This window comes from Sus scrofa, chromosome 13 (genome assembly GCF_054392235.1).
Source record: "Sus scrofa isolate SSC_HxYL_T2T_F1_AM1 chromosome 13, Sscrofa_HxYL_maternal_Yorkshire_Landrace_v2.0, whole genome shotgun sequence".
NCBI classification, from domain to species: Eukaryota; Metazoa; Chordata; class Mammalia; order Artiodactyla; family Suidae; genus Sus; species Sus scrofa.
Genome location: NC_139395.1, coordinates 167,789,389 through 167,801,241, shown reverse-complemented (window position 1 = coordinate 167,801,241; position 11,853 = coordinate 167,789,389). Strand labels below are relative to the sequence as shown.

At 37.3% G+C, this 11,853-nt stretch overlaps 1 long non-coding RNA gene across 1 annotated transcript in view; it reads right to left on the bottom strand.

Annotated features, from left to right (window-relative positions):
• Positions 1-4,505: 4,505 nt before the first annotated feature.
• The window catches only part of LOC102158095 (uncharacterized), an 899,417-nt gene continuing 892,069 nt past the window's right edge, over positions 4,506-11,853 (bottom strand). Inside the window, exon 8 of the long non-coding RNA XR_014824905.1 lies at positions 4,506-4,567. This is a non-coding gene — a long non-coding RNA (uncharacterized LOC102158095). The remainder of the gene's footprint in view (positions 4,568-11,853) is intronic.

Genomic DNA, 11,853 nt, shown 5'->3' with positions numbered 1-11,853 from the left:
TGATGGATAGGTGCATTATTAAATTTAATTTCCACAACATCCTGCAAGAGAGGTGCGATTATTTTCACTTTACCAAGTAGGAAATTGAATGTCACGGAGTGTAAATGACTTCACTACATTCCCCAATTATCAGGGGGTAATGTTGAGATTTGAACTTGAGTCTATCTGGATCCAAAGTCAATGCCATGTGTTTGCTGGTTCCATATTCCCACAACCTTGTCTCCTCTTACATTTAAATTAATTTCATCTGCTTTGTCTGAGAAAACAGACAAGCCGTGAAAAGATGACTACATGATTTTATATTTTGCTTTATCTTCTAGTTCTCAGCTATATTTCAGATAGTAAAAATTTACAAACATATATATTTTACCTTTATTCAAGTATGGCCCAAACTGCATTTACACTGATAAAATTCATTCTATAGCTAATACATGAACAGCATTTGAAGATTATGCAAAAGTCCAAGTATGGCTGCTTTAGGGAAACTCAGCATCTCCATTAAAATAAAAATATCTTGATTATTGTTTACCATTTCCCTTTACATTTGGTTTGGTTTGTAGAGTTTAATTTGTACTCAGTATTTTCAGATACATATTTCCCCACACACAGACAAGAATCGACTATGTGGCTCATAGGAATGGTCTTTAAAGACCATGCCTCTTATTGTAAATAGACAAATGTTATGGTTTTATTTCTGAAATATTTTTGACAATAAGGTTGATATATTACAAAACAGTACCTGAATAGGCTGTATTTCTTAAAATTTCATAGTTCTTTTGTTTTTTTAAATAGTGACTATCACTATGGAATTTTGCCTGGCTCTATTCTGCATCTACAATTATTAACATTAAAGAATGGAGTGAGTTACATCATTTGAAACTATTTTATCCCATTCTGTAAGTTGTCTTTTTATTTTCTTTTTGCGAAAATAGAATGTGTACATGTATGTGTAACTGGGTCACCATGCTGTACCGTAGGAAAAAAAAATTGTATTGAGGAAATAACTATTAAAATAATAATAATAAAAAAAAAGAATGGAGTGAAAGTTAAGAATGGCCTTGCTTTCTTCCAAATTAAAAAAACATAATGCCATTAATGCAAAGAAGACTTTTGTCTACTATCTATTGAACAAGAAGCTCTTAGAGCCTGTAGCTGAGCCAGTTCGGCAAAATGACAACTCCAGATTCACTTTTCTATGTGGGCTAAGGATGGGCATAAACATGAAGGATTGAAATGGCAGAGGCTTAATTAACTTGATCACTTAAGAATAATTGATTTGTTTCAATTTCATTGGGCTTTGGTAAGCCCCTTTAAAAATGTATCCTTCCCTCATTCCTGGTGAAGATCTCATTTTCCTCACAAATGTCTTAACAACCACAAGGGTGAATAAGACAAGTTCCAAAACATATTTGAGTTCTCTGACTAGAGGTAATTCTTGGCCGAATTTCAGTGAACAGGCATGGTCTTAGTCTTAATTTATTAGAACATAAGTACAAAAGAATAGGAGAATTGAGAGCAATTCAGTCAACATGAAATTAAGGTAAAACTCTGTTGTCAAAATACAATTTAATGAATAAATAAAATCCTCCTAGAAACACAAAAGGAAGCTCCTGCCTTATTCTAGCTGAACTCTGTAAAAAGAAGGGCAATTTAATTTGACAGTGTGTGTAAAATTTATTTTAGGGGAAAAAGGATATGTAGCTGGAACATGTAATGATACTTTACCTTTCCCACTTCCCCTGTTGCCACCACTTTCCTGAAATTCATCTCTTCCAAAACAAAATATGCATGCAAAAAAGCTTGGAGGGTGCACAGTGAGAGAAGCCAGGAAAAGAAAACAAAATCTCAGTAGCATAACATAATAAAGTTTACTACGTTGCAATGACATTGCTTGGCAGCTCCCATACAAATAGTGATTGAGAAATTCACTCTTCTTGAATCTTTTGTCTGCATCAGCTTTCAGGTGATGAGATGGGGAAGAGAGAACTTAAGAGGACACACCAACTCTTAAATGCCTTGGCAGGAAATTTACATGCATCAATTCTCACATAGCCTACTTGCCAAAAAGTTATTAAATAGTCCCACTTATGTTAAAGGGGGCTGAAAAATATAAAAAAGACCATGGATATCTGGTGAGGGTAAATGTGTCTGCCACGGGGAGCCAGCTTTAGAATAATTCAACGAGGAGTAACAATATTTATAACATGAGGTATAATAAGAATCCTTCGTATATAAAGGCTACTTACCTTTTAAAATAGAAGAGTTTTTTATCATCAGAGAAATATTTTTTCCATCCATAAATGTTCATATAAAGCATTTAAGTCAGAGAACTGTCAGCAAATTGCTAATTTTAAAGAAAAATGCCGAGCAAGATGCCATATGTCCCTTTTCACAGACATTATAGACATCTAGGAACTTTCTTTTATTTTTTTTGGCACTTCATTCCATTTTATTCACGTCTTAGAGCTTTCATTTAATTTATCACATATACAAGGAACAGACTCAACACTCCTGTCCTACAAACCGTATCCCTCACTTTAAATTGAAGTTCAGAGCCCATTTCAGGAAAGTGTCTCAAGGGAAATTTCCTTCAATTAATTATGGCTCATTCTTTGATCTGTGCAATCCCTTCCTTATCTCTTTCTGTCAGAGTATTTCTTTGTATGTATTCATATTCATTGAATGCCAACCTATCTCGTCTTTTTTGAAAGATTATAAAATTTTCAGGGCATAAGTCATGTCTTATCTCAACTACATACTTTAGGTTCCTATTATAGTACTAAGCATCTATGCATACTCTGCAAATGTCATTGACCTATTTACAAGGACTTGAAATTCTATGTATAGATTTCGGAATCCCTTGCTTGACTGCATTAAATTTTTTGAACAATTTCCTCCTGTTCATCAAAAAAATATATTTCAATGAGAAATAAATCATTTAGCAGCAGTGTCTACTTTATAACTGGTTTTCAGCTTTGTAATAATGAAGGACAAGTTGGAAGAAATGTCGATACTCTAAGACACTAATGTATTCACTGGATTCTAAAATATATTGTGAGAAATTCTAAGGAACAAAAGTAATTAACATTAAACAACAAATAATAAAAACAGCATTATCTTCAGGAAACAGCAAGTACAGAATGTAGTTGAGAGTTTGGGGAATGTTGCCAGGAGAAAGCCTATGTGTTTACTTTCTAGCTGTGGGAGCTTGCTGCAACTTCTATGGATCTCAAAATGGATTCTAACCTAGACCTGTTTATATTTTGACAATAGCCTATCACGTTATAAAACAGAAACCCTCTGCCTCACTTATTTGGTCCTACTAGAGAATTTCCTTGCTTTGCATACTTTTGTTTCACTTTTTCCAGGATCATATAAAAACAATCTCAATAGCCTTTCTTCAACTAAGGCAAAGAAAATAGAGCAACAACACATTCTATCAGCAGTTCTTAACTCCAGCTATACAATGGAATCACCATGGAGGTGTTTACAAATACATTGCTTCCCGCCTCCCACAGACAAGAGATTTTTTTTTTTTCCAATTTGTTTCTAGTAGAGCTGGAAGTCAGTATTGTTTTTAAGCTCATTTAGGTTTACAAATGTGAAGCCATGTTCCAAGGACCCGGCAGAACATCTAGCTCTTTTTCTTTGTGATTGGCCAAAATAAATAAGAATCCTACCAAATCCTACCAAGAATCAACTCCATCTATTTCACTTTGACATTTAGTTTCTGAAAGAAGAGAGAAATAAATGCAACCAGAATGTGTATAGGTAAGTGAAAACAACTATAATTTCAGCAAAACTACTGCTCCCCGGATTTACTTACGCATGTGTTTGTGTGTGTGTGTGTGTGTGTGTGTGTGTGTGTGTGTGTGTGTGTGTATGCATGTGTGCACATGTGTTTGAAATATTGGTGGATTTGACAATGACATAGAAAACAGAAATACTTAAACACTTAAAAAGTTGCTAAGCTTTACATCCAAAATGTGCAAATGGAACATTTGTCTACTTTGTTTGACACTATTTACCCCATAACACTGCAAACATGGTTATGTAGTGTTCCTCTGTAAAGAAATCATGAAAACTTTACTTGATTCTAATTTTCCCCTCTCCTCACTATCAGAAAACATCCAAAAAGTATTATGGAAAAGTCAAAAGTATTCTTTCCCTCTTTTTGAAGTTTTGCATTGCATATTATCACTGTGGGTAACTTTCCAAGATCTTTCAATTTTGACAGGTAACAGAAATTATTTCCTTAATGTAAAATGGTAAGATCATAGAGAGTTAATATGAAATTTCAAAGCTTTGATTGGATAAGAATTGCAATTTTAGATGAAGGACAAGTAACTGAGAGACAAGGGAACTGTATTATAACCTCTTTGAGAAAGCCTCTAGAGGCAGCATGTTGAGAAAGGTAAGAAACATGAGAAACCCTGTATTTAAACTGAGCTCATTATAAAGTTACAGCTGACTGCATTCTATTGTCCTGGTAGATAGAAAGTTACCTGGAAGGACAGCAGGAGAGCATGGACCAAGAATCATCAATCAGAAGCTGTTCCAAGTAGACCTATGAGTACATCAAGACAGGTAGTCAGAATTAAAATCAGGAAACTGAGTAATGAATGAGACACTGGGACAGCTGGAGGAGGTGGTACTCAGAAGAGAGAAAAGGGAGGGTCAGTAACAAGGTCAAGTTATAGGAAGGAGGCATGAAGGAGTAAGGGGGACACAGGGCTCTTGCGTAGTGCTCCTCTGGAGGAAGCTAGTGTGCTGCTGGGCAAAATAAGAAAACAGGCAGAAATGGACAATGAATAGACTGGAATGAGGCCTGTATTTATTTGTATGTTCATTCTTTATTCAGCCAATATTTCTTGCATGGCTAGTATATACCAGCCACTATCTTGGACTCTGGGGAAGTACAAGTGAAAAAAAACGGACCCTCTAAAATAGCTTTCCTTCTCTATTATCCACTATGTACTTTCATAGAGAACTGCAGATGGAAAATGTCTCTAAGGAGGCTGTAGCAATATACTTCCCCTTCTGGTATCTTTGGGGAGGCTGGGTCCCTTAAGTAGTTTTTTCTGTTTGTATTGTTCATTTTGAGTAATAATGTATACTGTGTAAACTTTTATATTTGCTCTGTTTGACTTTATGTTTGTATAGTTATAGCCAGTATTAACATTCATACTTTCAAACTGTATTGATTTTAAGTTTGTTGTTGAATTGTAGTTTACACTGGTTTTCCTTTTGGTAATGGGTAGCTGAACATGACTGATTAAAAAGCCCAGACTCATCCTTGAATATCATATCAAAAAATTTGACCAAAGAAGGCCATCATTTTGATCATATCTGGAAAGAGTGAATTAGGAAATGCTGTCTTTGACAAGGATCACCCAAGGGCATTCTTTCACCAGGCAGTGGGGGCTTCCCATTCCCCAGTGAGCACAGGGTCTGCTCTGTTCTATACCACTGGTGCCCAGGGATACCAATAACTCAGGAAGGGTCACACTTTTGTATCTTTCTTCTTTCCAAACTCCCAACCCTATTATAACTTAGATAATTGGTCTAAAGGAGCAGGGCAATAAAGCTTGCGTGCTATGAATTGCACTAATTGGTTTATATAAAGCATCATTAGGTGCTGTGCTGAAACTCCAAATACAAAGCTCAAAGTGTAGACATACAAAACCTACTGCTTCAGGCAAGCACAGAAGCTACCAATATATCCATTCCTTCTAAATCCTGTCCCACATGATTCTCTGGTCAGGGTCGCATGATGACATTTATAGACCCCGGGTATTATGAAACTCTTACACCATTAAAAAATAATTTAAAGTTCTATTTTAGACTGAGTTGATGTAAAGACAAAGATATGAGCATTATATGTTATAATACTTTCTTCTATCTAAAATTATACTTCTTTTCTTCTGATTTTAGAGAAAATTAAAACATTTCATGGGCTTCTAAAAGTCCTGTGAATCCTAGGCAATCTATTTACTCAACCTAATGGATAGGATGTTCCTGCCTCTGGTACCTGCCGCCTCATCCTGCAGACACTAAATTGCTATACCACCTGATCTCCTCTTTCTTTTTTTTTTTAAAGTAAATGTAAACTTTAGATTTCTTTTTTGAAATAAAACAGGCTCATTTCTTTTCATAAGGTTATTTCTGATTTACAAAAATTAGCCGCCATCCTATGTTTTTAGTAACTCCTGTTTTTTTTCCTCATTTAATCTTGGCTGCACAATCAGAAAGAAAAAGAACATAGAGAACAAATAAAAGTCCAGGACCAGATGGCTTCACAGGTGAATTCTATCAAACATATAAAGAGGAATTGGTGCCCATCCTCCTTAAACTCTTTCAAAAGGTTGAAGAAGAAGGAATACTCCCAAAGACATTCTATGAGGCCACCATCACCCTCATTCCAAAACCAGACAGAGATACCACCAAAAAAGAAAACTATCGCCCAATATCATTGATGAATATACATGCAAAAATTCTCAACAAAATCTTAGCCAACCAAATCCAACAACATACCAAAAAAATTATACACCATGACCAGGTTGGGTTCATCCCAGGTTCACAAGGATGGTTCAACATACGCAAATCAATCAGCATCATACACCACATTAACAAAAAAAAAGTCAAAAATCATATGATCATCTCAATAGACGCAGAAAAAGCATTTGACAAAGTTCAACATCCATTCATGATCAAGACTCTCGCCAAAGTGGGTATAGAGGGAACATTCCTGAATATAATCAAAGCCATTTATGAGAAACCCACAGCAAATATAATACTCAATGGGGAAAAACTGAAAGCCTTCTCACTCAAATCTGGAACAAGACAGGGATGCCCACTCTCACCACTGCTCTTCAACATCGTTTTGGAAGTCCTAGCCACAGCAATTAGACAAACAAAAGAAATAAAAGGCATCCATATAGGAAGAGAAGAGATCAAACTGTCACTGTATGCAGATGACATGATACTATACCTAGAAAACCCTAAGGACTCAACCCCAAAACTCCTTGAACTGATTAATAAATTCAGCAAAGTGGCAGGATATAAGATTAACATTCAGAAGTCAGTTGCATTTCTGTATACCAGCAATGAAACTAGAAAAGGAATACAAAAATACGATACCTTTTAAAATTGCACCTCACAAAATCAAATACCTCGGAATACACCTGACCAAGGAGGTAAAGGACCTATATGCCGAGAAATATAAAACTTTAATCAAAGAAATCAAAGAAGATGTAAAGAAATGGAAAGATATTCCATGTTCCTGGATTGGAAAAATCAATATTGTGAAAATGGCCATCCTACCCAAAGCAATCTACAGATTCAATGCAATCCCTATCAAATTACCCATGACATTGTTCACAGAACTAGAACAAACAATCCAAACATTTATATGGAACCACAAAAGACCCAGAATCGCCAAAGCAATCCTGAGAAACAAAAACCAAGCAGGAGGCATAACTCTCCCAGACTTCAGGAAATACTACAAAGCCACAGTCATCAAAACAGTGTGGTACTGGTACCAAAACAGACAGACAGACCAATGGAACAGAATCGAGAATCCGGAAATAAACCCTGACACCTATGGTCAATTAATCTTTGACAAGAGAGGCAGGAACATAAAATGGGAAAAGGAAAGTCTGTTCAGCAAGCATTGCTGGGAAACCTGGACAGCTGCATGCAAAGCAATGAAACTAGAACACACCCTCACACCATGCACAAAAATAAACTCAACATGGCTGAAAGACTTAAATATACGACAGGACACCATCAAACTCCTAGAAGAAAACATAGGCAAAACACTCTCTGACATCAATATCATGAATATGTTCTCCGGTCAGTCTCCCAAAGCAATAGAAATTAGAGCAAAAATAAACCCATGGGACCTCATCAAACTGAAAAGCTTTTGCACAGCAAAGGAAACCCAAAAGAAAACAAAAAGACAGCTTACAGAATGGGAGAAAATAGTTTCAAATGATGCAACTGACAAGGGCTTAATCTCTAGAATATATAAACAACTTATACAACTCAACAGCAAAAAAACCAATCAATCAATGGAAAAATGGGCAAAAGACCTGAATAGACATTTCTCCAAAGAAGATATACAGATAGCCAACAAACACATGAGAAAATGCTCAACATCGCTGGTTATAAGAGAAATGCAAATCAAAACTACCATGAGATACCACCTCACACCAGTCAGAATGGCCATCATTAATAAATCCACAAATAACAAGTGCTGGAGGGGCTGTGGAGAAAAGGGAACCCTCCTGCACTGCTGGTGGGAATGTCAACTGGTACAGCCACTATGGAGAACAGTTTGGAGATACCTTAGAAATCTATACATAGAACTTCCATATGACCCTGCAATCCCACTCTTGGGCATCTATCCGGACAAAGCTCTACTTAAAAGAGACACGTGCACCCGCATGTTCATTGCAGCACTATTCACAATAGCCAGGACATGGAAACAACCCAAATGTCCATTGACAGATGATTGGATTCGGAAGAGGTGGTATATATACACAATGGAATACTACTCAGCCATAAAAAAGGATGACATAATGCCATTTGTAGCAACATGGATGGAACTAGAGAATCTCATCCTGAGTGAAATGAGCCAGAAAGACAAAGACAAATACCATATGATATCACTTATAACTGGAATCTAATATCCAGCACAAATGAACATCTCCTCAGAAAAGAAAATCATGGACTTGGAGAAGAGACTTGTGGTTGCCTGATGGGAGGGGGAGGGAGTGGAGGGAGCGGGAGCTTTGGCTTATCAGACACAACTTAGAATAGATTTACAAGGAGATCCTGCTGAATAGCATTGAGAACTTGGTTTAGATACTCATGTTGCAACAGAAGAAAGGGTGGGGGAAAAAGTGTAATTGCAATGTATACATGTAAGGATAACCTGACCCCCTTGCTGTACAATGGGAAAATAAAAAAAAAAAAAAAAAAAAAAGAACATAGAGAAATACACTCTAAGTAACACAGGGAAAAGCATAAAGGAAAAGGATAGTGCTAAAGAGGAAAAAGCATGGGTTTCCAACCTACACTTCATTTTATTCCAGAGAATCATTACTTCTAACCTATACTCAAACATTTTTCCAAGAGTCATGTTTGCACCAAATCTCTATTTTCACCAGCTACCCACTAGAAGACATCTCTAGGGAGTAAGGGCCCTATGGGACTGCTCCACTTACTGCTGCTGCTAACAAACTACCCCAAACATAAGGGTTCAAAGCAATCATTTTATTTTCTTCACAGCATCTGTGGGTGAAGCATTTGTCTTCTCTATCCTCTGTATGGTCTGGGTCTCAGCTGGGAGGACTCCATGGCTCCATGGACTTGAGTTAGCAGGAAGAGAGGGGCTGGAATCATAGGAGACGATTTCACAGTGGCGGATGCCGGCTGTCAGCTGGGACCTCAGTGGGGCCAATGACTGACATACCCACATATGGCATCTTCATTTGGCCTGAGTTTCCTTTCCTACAGTGTGGCAGCCTCAGGGCAGCAGGATTTCTTACATGGTAGCTCAGATTTCCAACAGAGTATTTCAAGAAAATCAGAAGGAAGTTGTGTGGCTTTTTCTTACCTAGCTGTGAAAGTCACTATGGGTCTAAACAGAGGCCTATCCTTTCAAATTCTAGGGAAGAGGACATAGTTCCCACCACTCAATGGGAAGAGGGTCGAATCATTTGCGGACATATTTTAAACCACCCCAAAGTTTAATTAATCCTTTAACCCATTACTCTCTATCTCAACTGAATGCTATTAAAACCATTAGGCTCAAATACTACTACTCCACCTTCTCTAAGACAGCAGAGGCTCCTTGTCACAGTGCACCTTTCTTATGTAGAATAAGAATTAATGCTCTATCAAAATACCTCCAAATTAAAGAAACTGCACAGCCCACCTCTGGAAATGGGGACTGTTATGGAGCAAATGGTCATTTGCTTAAGGCTCTTATTGTTTCATGCTATAGAAATGCAGGCTATCAAGTCCAGTGTAATCAAATAATATTTCAAAACTTCATTAAAATTATTATGGCTGTGTGCATAAGTAAGAATCCTAGGATAAAGTTACATGCTTAGCAGAGCATTTTAGTAAATTAAAATAGACTTCAAGCAGAAACCATAGATGCTATTCTCAAGATTCCTCAGAATTTGTTCAGCTATGACCCTCCCACATTTCAGCTGAGTACCACTTAGTGTATATAATCAACAAAATGTTTCCTGATTTAACACTAATATCAACTCCTCGGAGAAGACTTACATCTCTCATTACCTACAGTACTTACTTTGTCCCAAATATATCCTAGGCTTTAATTACATCCTGTGATTAATTACTGTGTACTGCAGAGTCACAAACTAGATGAATGAACAAATGAATGAATGAGTTTACTGTTTGCAAAGATGTTCTACCCATTATTCTGGTCTTTCAAGGTTTTAAATTCTACAATGATAAAGATTGTATAACTTTCCTCTTAAATACATTTTTAGAAATATTTACTATAAACCATACACACAAAGGTCTGATTAGAAGTGTAATATTAGAAGGTATTAGAAGGTGATACACTGGCTGGAAAGCCACAGAAATGCAGATATCTTATCTCATTTAAGGCAAACTGACTTGGTGGAAGGCACAGTAGGGAGACTGAATAACCTGGAGGGAAAAGGAAATGCTAGTTCCTACCTCTGTTCTGTTGAGAACTTGAATGTACTGCTACAAACAGGGGCCTATGTGAAGACAGAGAACCACACAGGCATCTAGCCTAGCGGTGGGGGTAGGTGGGATGATGAAAAGAAATCTGTCTGTGATGTCAATTCAGAAATTAAAGACTCCAAGTACCAAGGGATTTCTAGTTCTCACCATATAAGCAAATTGGGGACTATAAAGCAAAGAAGATGATTATAAGAACATAATAGGAGTCTGAGATCATTGCAATTTCTCTACACTAGTTCTTTTTATTTTCTGTATCTGTTTTTCTGCTCTGATTTATCATTAAATCCTTGAGGCTAAACATTACTGGCTTATCCAGTGGCAACCTTTGTTCCATTGGGGAGGCTTAGTTAAAAGACAGGTTGAGATATAGAAAGAGTAAAAAAGTTTTAGGTGACTGCTAAGGACAAAAGAATTGTTTGGGGCATAACTTACCCAAAGAAAACTGTTGGAAAAGTAATAACTGGAAAACAAAGAACAAACACATGAGCAAAAGACAAAGACAGCACACAGGCTTCCTTGGGTCTCCCTGACTTTTTAATCAGGCTTTTAGAAGCAGTCCTCTCCACTCAACAGCTACTAAAGTGACACAGGCAGTAATAGTTAACTAAGATTACTTAAGAGCCAGAGCAGAGCCCAGAGCTCCCCAAAGATTTTCTGGTAATTCTCACATGCTCCCACTCCCTTTTATTTTAAGCAATTTTACCCTGTCAGTTGGGCATCAGAGTGTATTATCTCTGCAAGTATGATCTTCATTTTCTAGCTGGGTCTCCAAGGTCCAGATCTCTTCAGGACTCTACAAACCAAGGGCTGGCCTGGGCATATGGATAAAACTACTTCTGTTATGTTTTGTTCTGTTTTGTTTTGTTTTCATTTTAGGGCTGCACCTGTGGCATATGGAAGTTCCTGGGCCAGGGGTCAAATCGGAGCTACAGCTGCCGGCCTACACCACAGCCACAGCAGTGCCAGATCTGAGCCATGTCTGTGACCTATGCTACAGCCAGAGCTCACAGCAACACCAGAACCTTAACCCTCTAAGTGAGGCCAGGGATCGAACCTGAATCCTCATGGACACTATGTTGGGTTTTTAACCCACTGAGTTAC